At 37.7% G+C, this 22,263-nt stretch overlaps 1 protein-coding gene, 1 long non-coding RNA gene and 1 other non-coding gene across 5 annotated transcripts in view; 1 reads left to right on the forward strand and 2 right to left on the reverse strand.

Annotated features, from left to right (window-relative positions):
* CNTN1 (contactin 1) overlaps positions 1-4,260 on the reverse strand; it is a 349,581-nt gene extending 345,321 nt beyond the window's left edge. The window contains exon 1 of one of the 3 annotated variants that reach the window (XM_072798336.1): positions 4,101-4,259. The gene's annotated coding sequence lies outside the window, so the exon portion shown is untranslated. Of the gene's footprint in view, positions 1-4,100 lie in introns of all 3 variants that reach the window. The other 2 variants (XM_072798338.1, XM_072798340.1) reach the window with 2 other exon arrangements.
* Positions 4,261-16,017: 11,757 nt separating this feature from the next.
* The window catches only part of LOC140617266 (uncharacterized), a 52,758-nt gene continuing 46,512 nt past the window's right edge, over positions 16,018-22,263 (forward strand). The window contains exon 1 of the long non-coding RNA XR_012017493.1: positions 16,018-16,158. This is a non-coding gene — a long non-coding RNA (uncharacterized lncRNA). The remainder of the gene's footprint in view (positions 16,159-22,263) is intronic.
* LOC140617755 (small nucleolar RNA U3) lies at positions 16,020-16,225 on the reverse strand. Its single transcript, XR_012017929.1, has one exon. It is a non-coding gene; the product is annotated as a small nucleolar RNA U3 (small nucleolar RNA).

Below are 22,263 nucleotides of genomic sequence, written 5' to 3' on the forward strand. Positions count from 1 at the left end.
GCATGGTATAATTTTCTTTCACTTTGAATTCTTCTTGAAAGATCCTGTATTTTCTCATAATTATAAAAATGTTGTTTTAATGTAATATTATATGAGTATACTTTTAAGTGCTATTTTATGTAATAGGTTATTCATACAATCATAATGAAATAGTGACCCATCTTCCTCCTGCTATGTTTCCAAAGTCCCGCAATTAGTCAGTGCTATTCTCAGAATTTGAACCCAAGTGTTCCTGCTCCAAAGTTCACAGTATGGATATGATGATATGAAGTAAATCACAATGAAAGTTGCAAGAGTATAATCAATAATGAAAATTAAAAATATGTTAGTAATATGTGGCATCTTAGATTAAGCAGAAAGACATACATTGGGAGAGTTGATAAATTAATTGCCTACTGTACTAATCTAAGGCATGCAAGGACATATACACTGGTATTGGGGAAAACATATGATACAAGTTAGAGATCAGAATTAAAATGGACAAATTAATTACTGAATAGATGATGGTGGGCACTTGGAGATAGAGGAAGGAAATCTGAAAAAAAAAAAAAAAAGAAAAGAAAACTAATCACAAATTAGAAGCCTGGAAAACTGAGGTATCCTTTGCTAAGAGCCAGTTTAAGGGTGATGAATATTAATGGGAAAAAAAAACAAAAAAAAATTATGACTTACTACGAATAGCAATTATTTATGAGTAATGAATACAACCATGTGTTACATGGATTATTTTATTTAATTAAAAAACCCACAAAAAACTCTGAGGTAAGTGCTATTATAATCCCCAGTTGACTTACTGACATTCACTTATCTGCATAATAACATATAGATATTAACGCAAGTAGGCTTCTTTCCAAAGCCTGTGCTCTTAGCTGTTAGGTTAATAATTTGGAATGGCTAATGGAGGAGATATTAAGAAAGAAATGCAGAAGAATTGTGTTTCCAAGAAGATAAATTGCAGCAATTTGGGGAATTCACTTGAAAACCTAAAGCAGGAAGAGGAGATAAGAGGGAGACCAAGAACAGAAGTCTAGAAAAAGTAAGAGAAAAATGATAACATTAGATGATTGTGGTATCAGAAGTAAAATCTGGGACCCCTGGGTGGCTCAGCGGTTGAGCATCTGCCTTTGGCTCAGGTTGGGATCCTGGGGTCCTGGGAACGAGTCCCATAGTGGGCTCACCATGGGAGCCTGCTTCTCCCTCTGCCTATGTCTCTGCCTCTCTCTGTATCTCTCATGAACACTAAATATAATCTTAAAAAAAAAAAAAAAGGTAAAATCTCCAGGAGGAGATGGAAAGTATGAAAAATGGTAGTTCAAAGGGGAAGAAAAATGAATAATACAGCAATAATTAAAAAAAACAAACATTGAATTTAAAGAACTTACTGATGACTTAGAATGCGTTCCTTTTTATGATGTAAACCATGGACAATTTATATACAGAAATAGATGGTGATGGGAAATGGATAGACACTGTTGTTTTCTTTTTTAATAGCAATATAACATAGCATGTTTTGTATAGAAAAATATAAATGGTCTTTCAACTTGCTCTTTAGTCAGTCTCAAGGGGCACAGATAAGAGACACTGTATAGAATAACCTGTACAGAGCCATAACTCCTATTGGAAAATTGAACCATTCTGTGGAAAGCTACAGAAATGCCTCATGTCAGCCATTCCTCCTCATGGAAAGGATAAATCCAAAGGAAGTTTCCAAATGTAGTTCCCAACACATTTATCCTATTAATAAACTTATTATCCTTCAATCATTGCTCCAAATGATTCCTTATGATGAGACATCCTCAATAAGAATCTTCAAGCCTACCTAGAACTGTGTTCAGTGTGGTGGAGTATACAAAAATATAGGTCATAGTCTTTCTGCGAAGTGCTTCCTTGCCTAATTAGAAGACAAATCAGACATACATATAAGGGTTAAAGAAATAAATAAATAAAATAAGACTGAGCATCCAAATAACCGAATAACCTTGGCCTGTATTGTTACTGGTGTAACACTGACCAAATTTTGTTATCAATACCAAAAATCACAGGAAGTTGAAGTATTTTATTCAAGGGGACACTGCTATGCAATATAATCCATAGTAGGTTGCTGAAATATTAGGGTTGAAATAGTGGAATTTTAGAAGGCTTTAGGCAAATTTCTTGTATCCTCTAAATCTTAGTTTTCTCATCAAAGAAAATGAAAAAGTTACCATCCGGATTAAATAACTTCAGGCAATGGGGAAAATAAATGCATATACATCTATAAAAGACATGTAATGCAAATAGACATGATGTGAAAAAGCAGCACACATTTAAATATCGGGTCTACAAATAAAATTTATACCAAGAAATAGATTAAAGCTATCTTCAAAGGTTCTAAAGGCCCCTCAGTTTTATATCTTGCAAGGTGGGTGGATCTTTTCCTCCAGATCTCCAAATGCACTAGCTGTAAGTTACCATCCAAATAAATTTACAACCCAACAGTGAAGGTAGGGCATATGCAAGCCATTATGCTCTGATGAGTTTAATAAAATACCTCAGATATATGTGTTTATTTGATATGTGTGCTACGTTCGTTTCAGGCTGGTAAGGTTCGTGTGTACACTGTAAAGCTGAAAAAACCAGGGAAATGGATGAAGATCAAATAGCACTCTAAGAATGTATTTAAAATAGTATCTGGAAATACTGACATTCATGTGCTGTGCGTTACAGAGACATTATTCCTTGCAGGTTTCCTCAGTCTGAACACATCTTCTCCGGCTTTTCCCCCAATGGAGAATTTGATTCCTTTTTGCCCCTCCCACTCAGTGCTTCCAGATTGCTTCAGAAGGCCCAGGCAGCCTGCTCAGCAGCAGGCAAACAGGGCTGGGTGTGCAAGAGCTATATATAGCTCCACCTTGGAGATGTGCACACACGAGCAGACATACAAATGCCCATGCTGGATTGGGCATGGATAAATGAGAAAAGGTTGCAGCTTTCCCCTCTCCTTTTTCCTCATCACCCCAATTTTTCAGTAATCTTCAAAGCAGGATGTCATCGGTTGGTTCCCCTGAGTGATGCAGCCTCTAATTTCTCTGCAATTCCTCTGCCTACTGCTTCCAGCAATCTGACTCCTGCAGGAACCGGCATTGGGCCAACACCTACTACCCAGATGCACCCAGATGCGGTCACCCGGGGAGGCTGCCTCGCAGCAGCCGCGGGGAGCCCATCCGGGCACAATTACTTGACTCTGGGAATCCCCGAGGATAAACCCATTTGTTTTAGAAACTAGGCGAAAAGGTGGTTTCTTTCCCATAGGCAGCACCAGGCTGGGAGGAGAGGAGAGGAGAGGAGAGGAGAGGAGAGGAGAGGAGAGGAGAGGAGAGGAGAGGAGAGGAGAGGAGAGGAGTGGAGAGGAGAGGAGATGCCTGCCCGGCCTCTCCCAACCTCGGTCTGCAGCAGATCCTGGGAGAAGGGCCAGGTCTTCTCAATGGAGACATCATCAACCGGTAAATGCCCTTAGAGGTGCGGGGTTTCCTCCCCACCCCCCGCTCCTGGAGGGAGCCAGTCCTCAACGGAGGAGCCGGGGAACTGAACAAGTGCCTCGCTGCCCTCCGCGCACTCATCCCCCGTCCTTGCAGGGATGTGCTGCGGGTCTAGACGCCAGGTAGGACAGGGAGAACCAGCAGGTGCGGAGCGGAGGAAGCTCCCCGCGGGCTCCCGGCTGCAGACCGGGCTGCGCCCCCAAACCCTCCCCTGCGGCCGGGCATTCCCTGGGCGCGTCACCGGCCGCGGCAGCCGGAGCCTCGGGAGGAAAGTTGACGAGACACAGATGGAGGCTCGGCGGTGCCCTGGCCTGGGGCGCTGCTGCCCCGCCCCGCCCGACACCGGGGCTCCGGCACCCCCCATCCCAGCACCCAGACAGCCCCCATCCCAGTCCTTCCACCGTACTTCACGGCGAGAGCTGCGGCGACCACATCAGATTTGGGGGTGCCGAGGGCGGGGCAGGGCTGGGGGAAGGGGAAGGGGAAGGGGAAGGGGAAGGCAGGCAGCGGCAGCAGGAAAATACGCATGCATTTTTTTTTTTTTCCTCCTATCTGCAAAGAAGGAAAAGTCCTGCCTCCTACCTGTGTTCTCTGCTCCTGCTCGGGTCGGCGCGGCACAGCTGGACCATCACCTACAGGTTTCCCACTCGCGCTGCAAACACCTGGGAGCGCATCTCCGCACCCCGCGTCCCTCCCAGCCTCGGCGGAGCCCAGCCCAGCTACTTGACAGCAGAAGCCGGCCCTTTTAGAGCGGTCATTGGGGCCGCGGGGAAAGCGGGGCGGGCACGGGAGAGAAACCCGCGTCTCTCATTGGATAGGCGGGGTGCCACTCTCACCCCGGCCCAGGGCTCGCTGCGGACCCAGGCAGCTGCGAAACCCAACTGCGAAGGGTCTCTGCAGTCCCTGGAACCCAACCCTGCTGCCACCGTATCAAGAACCCCGAAGAGGAGGGGAAACTGGCTTGATGACTTGTCATCTGAGACCCCCCTCTTCCCCCTCCAAGAGAGAGGGAAGGGCCAGGCATAACCAGACACCCAGCCCTGTCCAGAGATTTTACAGGAGAAAATACCAGGAGCAGTGCCTTGACAGAGAAGCACGAACTTCAGTTAAGAATGGAGCAAAATACAGAAATGCATGTACTTAAGTAAAAAAAAAAAAAAAAAAAAGACAAGAAGTAAAAAGACATGAAGGGTTTATTTGTTTCAGATTTCCATTTTTTTTTGCCTCGATGCAACATGGCAGTTTTTCCTGGAGAGGAAAGGTTGCACTACTGATTGTTCTGTACAGCAGAGAGACTCCGAAATATCCCCTGGTAGAAACTGTTTTAAATGGGAAAGCTTTGCAATAACAACCAGAAAGAGTAAAGGAAGGAAAGTTAAGGCCAAACTGCATAAGGGACTTGCCTTGGTAGCCCATTTGGTGGTCTTAAAATAATCACCACCAGACTGATAATCAACCTGTTTCTTTTCTACTAATTTTAGTCCCTCATTCCTTTTGTGCTCAAACCCTGAGGCTGCAGAGGATGTATAAGCCAACACAAACCTAGGTGATCCCAAGCCTACCTTGTAGGTGAAGAGAGCCAAGGATAAAACAACTTTGTTCCCATCTTTCATCCCAGCCATTTGTCCAGGTGGAATCAGGAAGCTGTGGAATTCAAGGCACTTCTTAAGTGGGGGGAAATGATTGAAAGATGATCAGTCAGATTGGAGGAAGGGAAGTATCTTATTTTAGTGCCATATAAGGAAACAGTCTTCTCACTTGCAGGCTGCCTCCTTTCTGCAGATAGCCAAGTTCTTCATCCACCTAAAGTAAATAGTTTCTTAACTGGGGCTGAACATGACACGACTCACTGGACAACTGCTGGAGAAGTTGGTATTGTTATTAAATACTAAATAAGTGTAAGCTCTTACCTTAGTGCTTGTGGTTGTTTATTAGGCCAGACTCCTCATAAAATGTTCTCTTTATAAAACTGGATGATTTAGATTAGTGTATTTGGAAGTGAGAAGAGACCCTAAAGATAGAGAACAATAGGTACGGCTTTGATACTGGGAATGCACCTACCACTGAATGGGAATAACTAAAAATGTAATGGCAAGTTTCAAAACCAATCAGTCATGTTTCTACATAATATGTCCCTTGGTCTTGCATCTCTACTCCACACCGCCTGTCCCACTGAATTGGAAAAATCATGCATTACGTAGTGCATTACCTGAGTACTTATTCTGTGCCACACCCTGTGTTAGGTGCTAGGGAACTAAATAAGAATAATACATACAAAGACATCAAAGAGGGATCAGGAAGCAATGAATATAGTAAAATATTATAGTAAAGAATAAGCATTTTCAATGCTAACATTGTTTGATTCCTAAACCTAAATTATTTTGAGTAACAATGAACTCTAGCAGGCCCTCCCTGAGATTTAAGCAGTGAGGGGAAGGTGAGTATCAAGGAAAAGGAGCTGAACATTGAGGTTAGCACAAAAGTTGAAATTGAAAGTGAAAAGAATACTAAAGAAATCTCTGCTATCCTCATTCTTTCATGCCTTAATTCATTCCTTCTTCAACAAATATTGCTATTATAAATATAGTGATGAATAAGGTAGGCAAGCTGTCATGGAGCATACTTATTTTTCAAACAGACGATGTTACTTTGCATACTCACTGATATAATTACAGCTCTGCACGTGTGAGTATGTTTGTGTGCACACATAGATATACAAAAATTGGGAACAATATTAAGATAATTATAATTTCTTTCTGGGCATCAGGCACCTCATATATTTTCATATTTTCAGATAGAACAGACTATCTCCAGGTTATTGGTTATTATCTCAGAGAGTAAAACCTGCATGTATGTTCCTGGAATACACATATTCTTATATATATGAATATAATAAAAGTATCTGCTAGAGTACATTTTACATTTTTCAAATCACTTCCAGTTAAAAATCCACCCTTTTTTCTTAAGTAAGCAGAAGAGTCATTATTAGCTCCCTTTCACAATTGAGGAAATTGAAGTAGCCAAGGAAATGTATTCCTTTGAAAGTAATGGTAATTAAAAAATAGTTATGTATATTATGTTTGGTGTATAAGAGACATTAAGCATTTATTTTTATTTTTTAAAGATTTTATTTATTCATAAGAGACACAGAGAGAGAGGCAGAGACACAGGCAGAGGGAGAAGCAGGTTTCCCCTAGGGAGCCCGATGTGGGACTCAATCCTAGGACCCCAGCACCATGCTCTGAGCTGAAGTCAGACAGTCAACCACTGAACCACCCATGTCCTGAGACATTCAGTATTTACAAGTGAATACATGGTTTATAAAATGTGAGAATTTAAAGAACTTTAGAAATTATCAGTTTCCCCCATTGTTTTGTGGAGGAATCAATTATAATTTTTTCAGGATCCTGTACCTACTTAGAAGCAAAGATGAGTCTAGAACCCAGATCTTAGGGCTCCTCCTTCTTTATTTTTTTCATCACAATGAACAATAACTTTCGTATCTCTTCCAGCAGAGTTCTTGCCCTTTTTTCTCCCTGAACTACCTCGCCTTTTGAAATTATCAAGACTGATCCAGCAGCGTACTCATGTCTCAGCATCTATAAAAATATACGAAAGCATGCCACTTTAACTGGAAATTAGGCAGGACATAATCAGTTGCTGAGACTAAGTTTGCTTGTAAGTTGGAGGTCTGCCTCATAAGACTGGGATCAGAGGAATTGGGGCCGGTGTTCAGGTATAAAGAAAGCTAATGGAAATGGGTGACTAGCTAGGCAGATTGCCTCTGGAACATACTGTCCCTAAAGTAAGAAAGAGAGAACTCTAGAAACATTCGTCTGAATCCTCCGTATTTGACAGCCTGGCATGAAACCCATTTGCAAATCTCTAAAAGAAACAGTAGGAAAATTTTGCCTGGTTCTCTGGCTGGCTCTGATTCCCTAATAACTCACAGGGTTCTACAGCACAATTTATTGGCTATTACATTGCTAAACTTCCTTTGGCCCTATTATTGAATTCTCCTGCCACCCATCCCGTCCTTCTTCCAGCCTGCATTGGCCCTCTTTCTTGAAACATTCCAATTTCCTCCAACCAGTGATTAAATCTTGGTGAGAGGAAAGGAAACTGCAGCAGCAGTACCGCTTTCCACAGTATATATTTCTTTTCTTTCTCCTCTGCTCCACCCACCAGTTCCTCACAACGAAGCTTCCCAGAACAGTTGCTAGCATAGCCTGTTGTAGCAAAGAGGGGAAAATAAGGGGGAAAAAAAGAGGCTTTTCCAATCAAAAATTTAAACAGAGCAGAAAGACAAGAGACTCTGCCCACTAGTATAAAGAGAGTCATGCTAAACCCAGGATGCAGCATCTCAAAGAAGATCACATCAGCCCACTGACCTAGCTTTTTACATAGCCGATAAGAAATGATTGCTAAGGGATGCACACAAACACACCCTACCATGTGACTGGAGAAAGAGGCTGGGAAGATAGTTTTCAAATACTAAATTCTGTAAATACAGTCGACAGCAGCAGTTTCCTACTCACCAGGGCCCCTGCAATATTTTTGTAGATTAACAGTAGGATTAGAATTCCTTTTGTTTTGTCAGTGACTGCTGTGCACCAAAAGGGCAGATTCATAGAAAATCCACAGGTATTACTGACATTGCAAGGATATCTTCACAGATTCCATTGTCTCACAGTAGAATCCACTATTTCTCCTTAATACATCCCAATTTGCATAACAGGAATGAATGTGTGATGTAACAAAAAGGTATGTTACTCCTTAGCCAATATGTCCTCCAATTTTTTTTCAACTCATGAAACTTACGGAGAAGGACAATGCTCAATTCAATTGTTAAATTGGAGCTTGGTCTCTGTTATTCACGGAGAGTAGGGAGTCAGTTATTAATAGTGAACTCCATCGTCAACCTTAATTAACATGTCCTTTCCATTCTTTCCTAACAACCGCTATAAACACTGAAAATTTCATTTTCTAAGTATACCCTTGAAATGATGAATACCTTCACATCTGGACTGGACATAGGGTGAGACATTAGAAGACCTTTCTTCTATTCTAAATTTTTTTTTTTTTAATTTATGATAGTCACACACAGAGAGAGAGAGAGGCAGAGACATAGGCAGAGAGAGAGGCAGGCTCCATGCACCGGGAGCCCGATGTGGGATTCGATCCTGGGTCTCCAGGATCGCGCCCTGGGCCAAAGGCAGGCGCCAAACCGCTGCGCCACGCAGGGATCCCCCTTTCTTCTATTCTAAACTAGTAAATAGCTGAGAGGCTAGGGATAGAACTATGATCCTCAGTTTCCTATGACATATAATGAGAGGCAGAATGACGTGAAACTATTTGTTAATAATATGGCACTAGCATCTTTATAAAAGGTCATCTACCCACATATACATCCTACCCCCCAAAAACAACCAAAAGAAGCAAAAGGAGAGGTACAGAGGAAAGAATTCAAGTTTATTGCCATAAAGTTGCTCATAAAACCCCCTTTTGTGTGTATTTAATATCTTTTAGATCTGTATTTGTGATCCAATTATCATTTTAGATGTTGATAAATTGTGAGGTTTTTCCCCTATTAGTTTTCCAGTATTTAGAAATTTTCTTAATTATCTCAAATATCAATTTGACTTTTTAATTTTTCTGTAATGTGTGTTTTCTATTTTATCGATTTCTGCCCTTACCTCCATTATTTCCTTCTACTTACTTAGTTTGGATTTGTTCTTTTCCTCTATTCTTGAAGTAGAAAATGATATCATTGATGTTTTAGCATTTCATCTTTTTAAATATTGCCTTTAAGGTTATAATATTTTCTCTAAGCAGCGCTTTTTTATATCTGACAAGTTTTAATATGTGTTACCTTTATTATAATTCCATTTAAATATTTTCTAATCTCTGCTTTTCTTTTTCAATCCAAAGATAATTTAGAAGTACATTATTTAATTTATAGTAATTTAGGAGTTTTCTACTTATTTTTTGTTTCAAAATTTTATTTTTACTTTTCTCAGGAAAATACTCTAAGAAGATTTTAACTCTTGGCAATATGTTGAGGCTTTGTTTATAATGCAAAATTAGCATTTTTGGTTAATGCCCCTTGTACTCTTAAAAAGAATGTGGGAGTATCAGCTTCCAGTAATAAAGAAGTAGCTATTATTGAACCATCCACCCTCCTATAAGCTCTGGAAGAAGAAGAAGAAGAAGAAGAAGAAGAAGAAGAAGAAGAAGAAGAAGAAGAAGAAGAAGGAGGAGGAGGAGGAGGAGGAGGAGGAGGAGGAGGAGGAGGAGGAGGAGGAGGAGGAGGAGGAGGAGAAAGAAGGAGAAGGAGAAGGAGAAGGAGAAGGAGAAGGAGAAGGAGAAGGAGAAGGAGAAAGAAGGAGAAGGAGAAGACCTATTTGAGGGCATTGGATAATAACCCAAAGAAGGCAGAACCTGAAGAGGTGTCTATACACGAAAACAATGAGATGGGAAAAGGTGAGTCTCCCATTTTATACCACTTTGGTCCTGAGAAAAGGTCTGATGGGTTCCAAACAGGATGAATAAATCTAGGGGGTGGGGGGATATTTCTGGCTTGAAGAACTAGAAAACAGAGTTGTAGATAATGATGAAAAAAAAAAATGAGACAAGAATGTCCCAGAAAGGAGATATCCAGACAGGGAGAATCATCAGTCCAGAGTATAAACTCTACACAAATTTTAAAGTGACTCCTAAACTATATATACACAGGACAGATTCCAAGCAGTACAGATAAAGTTAAAAAAGAATTATAATAGGATGCATAATGGACTCTTACTCTCTGGAACCTGTGAATGTTCCTTTATATGGCAAAGTCTCTGCAGAAGTGATTAAGGAATTGAGATCTGAGATCAGGAGATTATCCTGGATTATCCAACTAGGTCCTAAATGTGATCACATGCATCCTTGTAAGAGGCAGGCCAAGAGAGATTTTACTATATACAGAGCAGATGGTGATGTGAAGACAGAGCAGAGGGAGATTTGAGGATGCTGGCCTTGAAAATTAGAATGGTGCAGCCATATGCCAAGGAATCTCTGCAGCCACCAGAATCTGGAGGAAGCAAAAAACGGATTCTCCTAGAGCCACTGAGGGAGGGTGGCCATGCTGAGCCATCTTGATTTTGGCCCGGTGATGCTGATTTGTACATTCCAGAGTCAAGAATTGTGAGAGAATATTTTTTTTGTTTTAAGACATTTTGTTGATTTAAGTAAGCGGATACATTTAGTTGTTTTGTTGTGTGATAATTTGTTACAGCAACAATAGCGAACTACTACAAGAATTTAACAGAGATTTCAACTGCTGCCTGCCACAGGGAAGACAGAGTTTGGAATTTGAGTACCTCCCAGTTAACTACCTTCTAAACAAACAAATGAAACATATTCATATTCTTCAAAAACACACAACAGAATCCATAATCTCTATGGTGTATTATTGCAATGTCCAGGATATAATCTAAAATTACTATACCTGCCTCTCCCTACTATTGCTTGCCTCTCAAGAGAAAAACAAAAACAAAATGAGATTCATACTTAAGAAGAGTAAGCACAGATATTATACTTAGGAGACAAGGATTTAAAAACTGCTATTATAGTTATGCTCTAGGGCAAAATGGAAAATTTGTCTACAATGGATATTTTCCCAAATAAGTTGGAAATTTACATACAAATCTTCACCCTAGAAACTGTTTCCTGAATAATTCAACACAACTTAATAAATTACTCATGCTCATTATATAACATATAAAAAACTAGAAGACATAGTAGTTGGAAAGAAATCTACCCAGAAATTGATAAATTCCTGTTAGATATTACTTAACCTACTAAGCTTTTGTAACTAAATTTTCTCTGAATTTTCATGGATGTTCCAATAAAAGCTGATGAGTTTCTACTACAACCAAATATATTGTGTTTTTTTTAACCCTTCTCCTCCTGTCTCCTTTTCATCAATTATTAATACTGCCTATATTTTCAACACCCATTTTTCTAGACTTGCCCTTATTATAAAAGTATGTTCAAACCTTCCTCACAGAAAATTACTCTGACCCTGTATTTCCCTCTATTTACAATACAAGACCCAGAGAACTGAAAATGTTCTACTGTGGCCCTCATATGTCCTTATCACCTTTCAGTTCTCTCCTGGGTTTCTTTCTAATTCTGTAAGAACTCTAAAGCACCTTCCCCAAATTCTCTTACTTTGTATCTCTCTTCCACTTTCTCTCAATATTAATTTTATGTAGAATTGTGCTGATTCTTAACTCTCATCACTTTATATTTTCTCCTGTATGATATTATGAATTCTTTGGTTTCTAAATTTATATATATATACATGAATAGTATACTATATGATATCCATAATATATATATGATATATATTATAAATCTCCATGTCCAACCTTGGATCTACTCTGCACTGCAGACTCATATGTCCATTTATGTACTTGGATCATTCAGAATCATATCAAACTCAAAATGTCCAAAACTGAAAAAAATTACCTTGGTACAAGTTAAAAAGGAACATTATGAAAACAGAACCTTAATATATCTGGGAGAGGAAAAGGAAATAGAGATGATGTTTAGATATATTCTTACAGGAAGAATTATCAGTATCTAGAACTTAAGACAACATTTCTAGTAAGAAAAAAAGTGTAAAAGATATAATGTAAAATAGCAAGGCATGCTCAAAGATTGAGATTTGACTATGATTAAAGCATAAGCATAAAGAGAATGAAAAACAGATTGGAAACTACATTGGCCTCTTCACTATTCCTCAACTGAGGCACACTCCAATCAATCATAGGGCTTTTGTACTGCTGGTCTCCCTTCCAGAAATAGTTATCCTCAATTCCTGTGTGAATTACTTTTTCAGATTTTTATTAAAATGTTACCTTCTCAATCAACCTACCCCTCATCATCTCACTTAAAATTGACATCCCTCCACCCTAGAACTCTCATTTCCTTTTCTTCCTCCTTATTTGACTATGGTATTTTTCATTAGCTATAATACTGTACATTTTTTGTACTCATTTGATTTATTGACTATCTTGTAAAATATGACTATCTTTCCTTTAGAATTTAAGCTCCACCGTGGCTTAAACTGACTCTCTTTTGTTCATTTCAATATGCTCACTTCATAAACAGTACATGGGGCATAATAGGTACTCAATAAATATTTGTTGACCATGAAAAAGGAAGGATTGAAGAATTAAGAACCCAATTAAAACAGAGTACTCCTAATGCCATGCTTTCTTCTTGACTCTGTCTTCATACTTGTTACCTCAACCTGAGATCTATTCCTCCCTCTTCGTTACTCAGACTTTTCAACTGGGTAGACTCTTGTTTATTCTCTAAAACAGTGTTAGCTGGTACTTCCTTTGGGAAACCTACACTTTTCTACTTTTCCTCTTACACCACTCCCAGATAGTCACCACCACTTCTGTACTTTGACATTTTACACATAAATTTATTATACCACTATTACATTTTATTGTATGCATTTGTTGGTATAAATGTTACCATTTGTTGTTACAGTATTACAAATAAAAAGCGCTTTCAAGACAAGGATTATATTTGGTTGGTTGGGAATTCTGGTAAGAACTAAAACATCTGTTACTTCTCTCTCCTTTTATTATGTGTTATCTTAGAAGTATTCAGAAGGGTGACTTTTGAATTAGATCTTTAAAAGCAAATGAATTTAAATAGATAATAAGGAATGACATAGATATGGTTTTATTCATGAGAGTTCATTTTTTAAATTTTTTTTAGTTTACTTATGTTTGAAACAGAATTCATTGAATTTTGAAGATCATGTTAATAATTACTCACTATAGAAAGAATATCTCTATCACCTTTTACCTTAATGAAGCATTAACTTGAAGGTTAATTATAAGAAATATGGGCAGCCCTGGTGGCGCAGCGGTTTAGCGCTGCCTGCAGCCCAGGGTGTGATCCTGGAGACCCTGGATGGAGTCCCACGTTAGGCTCTCTGCATGGAGCCTGCTTCTCCCTCTGCCTGTGTCTCTGTCTCTCTGTGTCTCTAAGAATAAATAAATAAAATCTTAAAAAACATTATAAGAAATGTGAAAATTTGCTGATAAAAGCATGGAAAATCATAAATCAACGTGAACAAGTAGAGAATATGTAAAATTCAAATTTGGGGACTCTGAATTATTGCTTGTTTCTGAAGAAAAGAAGGTCAGAAAAGCCATCGCATTAGTCCCATTGCCCTTTCTTTGAGTATTCAGTAACACTAAGAGGAATGTGTAGCACAAGTATCTCAGCATATAATGAAAGCACAAAGTATAGTTTAAGAAGAAATCTGAGCTTTTTGCTGCCATCCAATTGTCAAATTAGAAGCAACACTTACAAGAAAATTTACTTTAACTTTTACATGGACATAATCATTCATTTTTCCAAAAATTTGTACCATTTGACATTGCAATAAAATTGGCTCAAAGCCTGGATTCCTCTCCAGCTGGTTATCTCCCTGAAGAAAGTTGGGAGATATATATATATATGTTTTAAATATATATCAATCATGTATACATGACTAAAAACTGCTTACCTTACCTTTCTATTTTCCCTGAATGCCTGAATTTTTTCTATGTTGCTACTGCTGTTTACAACTTTTTTTGTCACTCAGGTTGAGAAGGTTCTTATACCATCAAGGATTCTTTTGTTAAGTAGCAAATTTTCGGTGTGAACTCAAAGAAACTAGGACATGGAACTGGTCAGTTACAACAGGAAAAGGAGACTACAGTGGTTCATTTGGACTGTAGGCTTGAAAATGATATGAAAGCCTGGAGTTTCGCATGTGCTTCACCATTCTTTGGAGAGGATGTTTGCAGAGGTCAACAGGATTGATAGGACATACAAGGCTGTTGACACAAGGATTAATGCATTCTGGGATGGCCTCTCACTCTGAAAAAACCTTGAACCTCCTACTGTTTAAGTCTTCCCTCATTTAAAATTCTCTAATGGGGTGCCTGGGCAATTCAATCAAGTATCTGACTGTTGATTTTGGCTCAGGTCATGACCCCACGGTTCTGGGATTGAGCCCTGTGTGGAGCCCCACATGGGGCTCGGTGTTCAGCATGGAGTCCACTCGAGATTCTCTCTCTCCCTTTCCCTCTGCTCCTCCCTCAGGCTCTCTCTCTCTCCCTCTCTCTCTCTCTCTCTCAAATAAATAAATAAATCTTAAAGTAAAATTCTCTAATGGCTTTACATTACAGTTTGAATGCCCCACTCTTCCCATTATAAATGGTCTGGCTCTTGCCTACCTCTCTGATCTTATCTCAAACCACTCAGCTCTTCACTCTCTCTGATCTTATCTCAAACCACTCAGCTCTTCACTTACTATGCTCCAGCCACAATTGGTCTTGATTATAAACTTTGAATGCCAAATTCAGTGCTGTTGCTTTTTCCGAAAAGGTTCTTCTCCTGGCTCTTTTATGACTAGACTTCTATGATTTTTCAAGTCCAAGCTTACATGTTACCTCTCAGAGAAGACTTGGTGACAACACGACTGGGCATGTTACAGCAGGAACAACTGCTCTTGGGCCATCAGCCCAATCCTGACAACACTGTAAAATTAAACCATAAATTCAATCAGTGCAACAAACAAAAAGTGAAACTTCCTATCAGTCTCCTGTTTTTTTTTTTTCTTTTTTTTTCTTTTTTTTTTTTTAATTTTTTTTTTTTATTTATTTATGATAGTCACAGAGAGAAAGAGAGAGAGGCAGAGACACAGGCAGAGGGAGAAGCAGGCTCCATGCACTGGGAGCCCATGCACTGGGAGCCCGACGTGGGATTCGATCCCGGGTCTCCAGGATCGCGCCCTGGGCCAAAGGCAGGCGCCAAACCGCTGCGCCACCCAGGGATCCCCCTGTTTTTTTTTTTTTTCATTCCTCCTTCCTCCTTTTGTGATCATGCTGCAATGTATCAGCAACAATTCTTGCAAAATTAAATGCCAATTTGCTTGGATTATTTTCCCAACATTCAATTAAATGCTCAATTCCAAAATGTAGAAGTCATCCTCCATTCTTCCCTTTCCCTCACTTATGATTTAATAGGATAATTTAATAGAATAATTCCTATTATCCATCCTCCAGATCATATTCAAATGTCTCACAGGGCCATCACTCTGATCAAAGCTACCATTCTCTTTTTCTAAACCTAGTACAATAACCTGGTCATTGGTCTCCCTCCTTTCCATTCCCAGCTATTTGTCAAATCACCCAGAGTAATCATTGAAAAACAGGAATCAGTTTAGACCACTCACCCATCAAATATTTTATAAAGACTTTGCATTATAGTTTGAATGTCCAACTTCTCCGTTACACTCTGTCTCCTCCTCACCTCTTTGACCTCATCTCAACCACTCAGCTCTTTGTTCACTGTGTTCCAGCCACTCTGGCCTTGCTTCTGTTCCTTAAATGTGCCAAACTCAGTTTCTTGTTCCTTTTTTCTATTTTTTCCCCTTCCACTCAGACTGTGTCCTCTTACTCCCCAGAAGGAGGAGAAGAACAATCATCAATGGCAATAGACAGTTGAGGAAGCAACACCTAAAGCCAGCTTCATGCTGAGGAGAGAACACTGTGCCACCTCCTCATGGTTTCAGGTACTCTACATTCAAAGAAACTTCTCTACTAACAAACTATAGAAATGACCTCTGAAAGCATAGTCTTTGTTGTTCCTTTTTTCTAAAAGTCTCCTGGTTCTTCATATGATTGGCTTTCTATGATTTTTTCAAGTCTAATCTTAAGTGTCCTCTCTCACAGAAGACTCCTGTGATGACACTCCTAACATCACTCCTAACCCCCACTCAGATTCTCTATCATATCACGCTATTGTTTTTCCTTCATAGCACTTCACTGTGAGATGTAATATTTGGTATTTAAAGGTTTGTCTGTATATCTTCTTTTATTCCCTATAGAATATATGCTCCAAGAGGATAAGGATCTTGGCTGTCTTATTAACTACTATCTCCCTAATGCTAGAATAGTACATGGCACATGGTACTGCACAACAAATATTTCAACAAATGTTTTAGAATAGCTAAACAACAATTATGAAAGGGGGCTCCTTTTTTAAAATATCCATGGCAAGCTATATAATGATCAGTGAACACTGTTGGTGAGCACTCACACTGTCCAGACTGACAATTCCCCCCGGATATACTGTCCTGTAGAGTTATCCATCTGGACCCTCCAGAGCAGGCTGCTTGGTTTTGTGACTTGGGCAGTTGGTGGGCTCCAGAGTTAGCACTCCATTGTTACAGTACATCTGAGAAAGGCTTTCTGACATTTTTATATTAAACAACCTGGTGTTTTATTTACCAGTGGTGGTCATTTCCTAATTCCTTCAAATAATTGAAATAACCTCATAATTTCTGATTATGTACCCAAATTTTCACTACTCTACACAGACTAAATTTCCCTAAGCTTTGAGTAAACATAAGTTTTACTTGAAAGGGAAGAAAGGAAGAGCTGGAAAGCTACTCAGTTAACCCATAACCAGACCAGATTTAGCAACACAACTACAAGATTGAGTCCAGAGATACTAACTCTAATTTATTTCCATTATAAATTTATGAGAAACATTTCTTGAAACATATTAACTTATTCAGAGAAAGATGCATTCCTAGGAGAATAAAATAATATTGTTATACTACAAGGAAATGGAAATGTTCCGAATACAAACCTCCAAACTGAGAGGATTGTCTTGGTAGGACAATACACATGGAGACTTTGCCATGTATTTTCTAATATAGTTTCAATTTCAAAACACCTAAAAATTCATGTATAAAAGATAATGATTGCCTAAATATAAATCTCTTCACACCATACCCTCCAAAACATAAGAGCAACAAGGAAGTCAAATAAAGCCACATGTGACCCAAATCTTCAGCATTACAAGAAGAGAGAAAATACCATCAAATTCAAATTACTTGTAAGTAAATAAATAAGTACCAAATTCCAGAGTTCTCATTACTGCTACCTGCCTATGTTGTGTCTGAAGAGTAAGAGAAGGGAGGCTAAGAGATTCCTTGGGGGAACAGTTCACATATGAACTGCAGGAAAAGCACCTTAGGAAAAAAAGACTTCACCAACAAAATCCAAATATTGGCCTGAATCTGGGAATTCACAGCACCAAGCATCTGGAAGGTACTCAAAAATGAGAAAGTGGCAGAAGACTTAATAGAATTATTACTGGGGGAGAAAAATTAATAGAGAAAATTTGTCTCTTGGGAAGATGTGGTAGTAAGAGAGGAGGAAAAGGTAAAAAAGTAGAAAAGAAAAGTAACAATCTCACAGAATCAAAGAGGGCAAAAATAAAACAACTTGGCTAGCTCCACCATCACTAAAAAGAGACAATAATATCCTTTAACTAAACAATAGTTTGATAAACTAAAAGAGGTAGCTCTCAAACCTTGTCCATTAGATGTTAAGAAAAAGAAAAAGGTCAAATTTCATATAGAGCTATTGAAAGAAGAAAATGCAAACTGTGAATCAAATATTTCAGTTGAGAAAATTCTCCTCTCTCTCTCTCTCTCTCTCACACACACACACACACACACACACACACACACACAAATGGAGAAAACTGCAACACAACACTTGAATCAGAATTTTAAATCCTCAACAAGAATTTAAAGGCATTTTTTAAAAACTAAGAATCAGAGGTGCCTGGGTGGCTCAGTCAGCTAATCATCTGTTTTCAGCTCAGGTCATAATCCTGGGGTCCTGGGATTGAGCCTATGTAGGGCTCCCTGCTCAGCTAGGAGTCTGCTTCTCCCTCTCCTGCTGGTGCTCTCCTCACTGTCTCTTTCAAATAAATAAAATCTTTTAACCAAAAAAAAGTAAAAATCAAAAAATTTAAAAATTAAAAATAGCAACAACAAAAATCTCATAGGAAGAAAGCAACAAGAGTTAAACTAGCTCAAAAAAGTTTAACAAAGAGATAAACCATTCCTTAAAAAAATAACATATTACAAAATACTCAAGGGATAATAAATCCAAATGAAAATTTAATCAGGGCTATTGAAGAAAGGAAGAAAAACAATCAAGTAAATGCAATAAGATAAAGAAATAAAAATGATTAAAGAGATGGTAAATGAAACAGAAGCCAAGCTAAGAAGGTCCAGCATGCATATAACTAGTTTCTGAAGAAAAGCAAAACAATCTAATAGCAGTAATATTTAAAACCATAATCTAACAAAGCTTTCAAAACACAGCTAAATTTATATACTGAAAGGGCCCCTAGTGTACCTGAGAAAGTTAACTCAGAGCAATAGATTCTCAACATCTTAGTAAAACTATTAGTCTTCAAAGAAAAAACAAAATCATAAGGATTCCTGGACAAAAACATTAAATTAGAAAAATAAAAAAAAATTACACTGGCGTCAGACTTTTCAAGGGCAAAGTCACAATATAGCAGCATTTCAAAAAATCTGACAAAGTGTGAACCAAGATTTTATATGCAACCAAGCAACCCTTCAAGTATCAAGTCTATAAACATAAACAACTTTGAATGAGAAGGAACTCAAGATACACTATAACCAGGAGCTCTTCATGAGGCTTCTATGTAAGATGAGCTTAATCAAAAACTAGGCAACTAAGAAGCTTCTACAAAAGGACAGAAGATGAGCATTTCATATACTTAATTATAGAACTAATACAGGTTTAGGTGTAAGTTTAGAAATGTAAACATCAAATATTCCGTCAAGAAAAATAATGCAACTAATAAATGGAAGGACAAAATAGATAGAAGAAAGTGGAATAAGAGCATCAGCTGTTGTAAATGTAATGAGTGGAATCAAAGAATGCCATTTACTTTTCACAAATGGCAGAGTGATACATTAAGTAAGAAATAAGATGATTAAAGGCACTATAAAAGGTATATGTGAATAGGCATATATGAATAAAACATAAGACAAAACTCCCTCAATATCAAAAGAAATGTTGAATAAATGAAAGAAGCATTCATAAATACAGAGAGAGGTAAATACAGAAAGAGGTACAGAAAATATAGCACACTAGACACCGTAATTATAACATTACAAAACACCATATCAATCATAATGAGTATGAACAGGTTTCACTTACATACTAAAGGAAAAGATTTTCAAATTGGCTCCTAGAGCAAACCCAGCTCTCCCCTGTGCACAAGAGATATAGTTAAAGCAGTAATTCAAAAGTTTGAAACATAAAGGCAAGGGTAAAGACATAGTAGGCAAATGGGAACAATAAGGAAGCAGGGCCTGTGTTTCTGATACCAAAGTAAAATTCAAGCCAAAAAAACATGAAATGAGAACAAAAAGGGCATTTTAAAATGCTAGAACCCACAATTCACAAGGAGAAAATAAAAGTCATATTTATGCACCAAATAATACTGTAACCATTTATTGAGAACAAACCACAAGAGAAACAAGAAGAAATAGTAACATTAAAAATAGGAGATTTTGACACAGTATTTTTAGTTCAAGACAAACCAAATTTAAAAATTTGGGCTAGAGAAAATCTAAATAACATAATCAACAATATAGAATGTATGGAGATATAGCAAACACTACACAGCAATATGGAGAATATGTTTCCTTGTCAAATGCACATAGAATATTCACAAAAATTAACCATATATTAGGTCACAAAGAAAACATCAGTAATTTCCATATTAGAAGCAATTGCAACAACACTCTGATCACAGTGCAAAACAACTAGAAATTAAAAAAATATCATGTGGAAAATTTTAAAAACCCTCTATTAAATAAAGTAGAAGAGGAAATGCAATGATTAGTTACAAAATCTCTGAAAAACGAAAGGTAACTAAACCAATACATTGTAGAATCTGTGGGGTATATTTAAAGTAATAATGGCGGAAATTTGGTCTTAAATATCTATATCAAGAGTCAGACAACTACATTCCTCAGGGGCAAATCCAGTTCAGTGCCTGTTTTGTATGATCTGCAAAAACAGTTCCACTTATTTATATATGTCTTATGGCTGCTTTTGCACTACAGCTGCAGAGTTGGATAGTTGTAACAGAGATTATATGGCTCATAAAACCTAGAATTTATACTATTTATAAGGTCTTTACAAAAAACAGTTTGCTTCTTCTCACTCCATAGCAATAGAAATATAGATAAAAATGAAATAAGTAAATCCTCAACTTAAAAAAATTTTAAAAAGGAAGCACAATGAGCACAATGAAGAAAATGATAGAGATAAACAGAGATTAGTTAAAAAGGGAACAGAAAATAGTCTATTAAATTAAATCAAAATCTTAATTGTAAAAAAAGGTAAAAAAATTAGGCAAAATATTAGCTAAATGAAAATATTTTTTAAAAGGGAGAAGAAATAACATGGAAGAAATAACTATTAATTCAGGGGGAGAAATCAAATCATATTATGTACATAATATAATTAGAAACAAATTTTGCACACCTGCGTAAAAAATGGAAAACATATGAAATTAATAATTAATAGTTCACTAGAAAAATAAAATTTATCAAAATTGTCCTGTAGATAATAGAATAATTTCTGTAAAAGATGCAGTGAAAGTTATCAGATTAAAAACAAAACAAAACAAATTTTTTGCAACATAAATCAACAGATACAGGGATAATATACCTAGTATATAAAGAAGTATATTTTTATCTAGATTAAAAAAATCAAAATTCTATAGAAAGAGTGGCAAAATACATTAATATAGATAAATTCACAAAGACCATGTGATCCTTAGACACATGAAGTGGCATTCAATGTTATTTATAATAAAAGAAAAAAATAATAAAAGAAATGTATTTATTTATTTTTAAGATTTTATTTACTTATTCATAAGAGACACAGAGAGAGAGGCAGAGACACAGGCAGAGGGAGAAGCAGGCTCCATGGACCGGGAGCCCGACGTGGGATTCGATCCCGGGTCTCCAGGATCGCGCCCTGGGCCAAAGGCAGGCGCCAAACCGCTGCGCCACCCAGAAAATTAAATTAGGACCTCACTAAGTTACCTCTTCTCACAATAGATTGACAGAAATTCAAAAACTTAATAATGCACTCTGTTGGCAAGGCCGTGGAAAGACAAGCACTCTCATGCATTGCTGTCTGTGGTAAAGCAAAATTGTACAACTCTTCTGGAGAATTTGGCAATATCCAACAAAATTATATATGCATTTACATTCTGTACCAGAAATCCCACCTCTAGGAGGGTATGTTTGGAACAGTATGAAAATTCACGTTGCATATTATTTGTAATGACAAATTATTGCAAATTACCTAAATGCCTAAATAGAAGGTTTGGTCTACTAAACTACACCCGCATGGTGGCAGACTATGTAGTTGTAAAAAAAAAAATTAGGAAAACTTCTCTGGATAGGGTGATTTTTAGGATATATTAATAAAAATAAAACAAAGTGCGTATCAATATATGACATACTCTTTGTGTATGTGTGGTGTGTGTGTGTGTGTGTGTGTGCATGTGCGTGCTTTCTTTTGCAAAAAGAAACAGGGAAGATGCCAGAAAACAATGAAATTGGTTACTGGCAAGGATACATGGGAGTAGGAGACAGTAAAAGGCATACAGCTGAGAATGATGCATGTCTGGTTTACATTTTTTGTAGAAGTATATTAATTTTCTCCTTATTAAAATACGAAAATGAAAGAAATTAAAACCTTATGCAATCAAAAGCAAATGAACCCAAATGAATTACATAATCATACTGAGG

Source organism: Canis lupus, chromosome 25 (assembly GCF_048164855.1).
Source record: "Canis lupus baileyi chromosome 25, mCanLup2.hap1, whole genome shotgun sequence".
In the NCBI taxonomy this organism is placed as follows: Eukaryota; Metazoa; Chordata; class Mammalia; order Carnivora; family Canidae; genus Canis; species Canis lupus.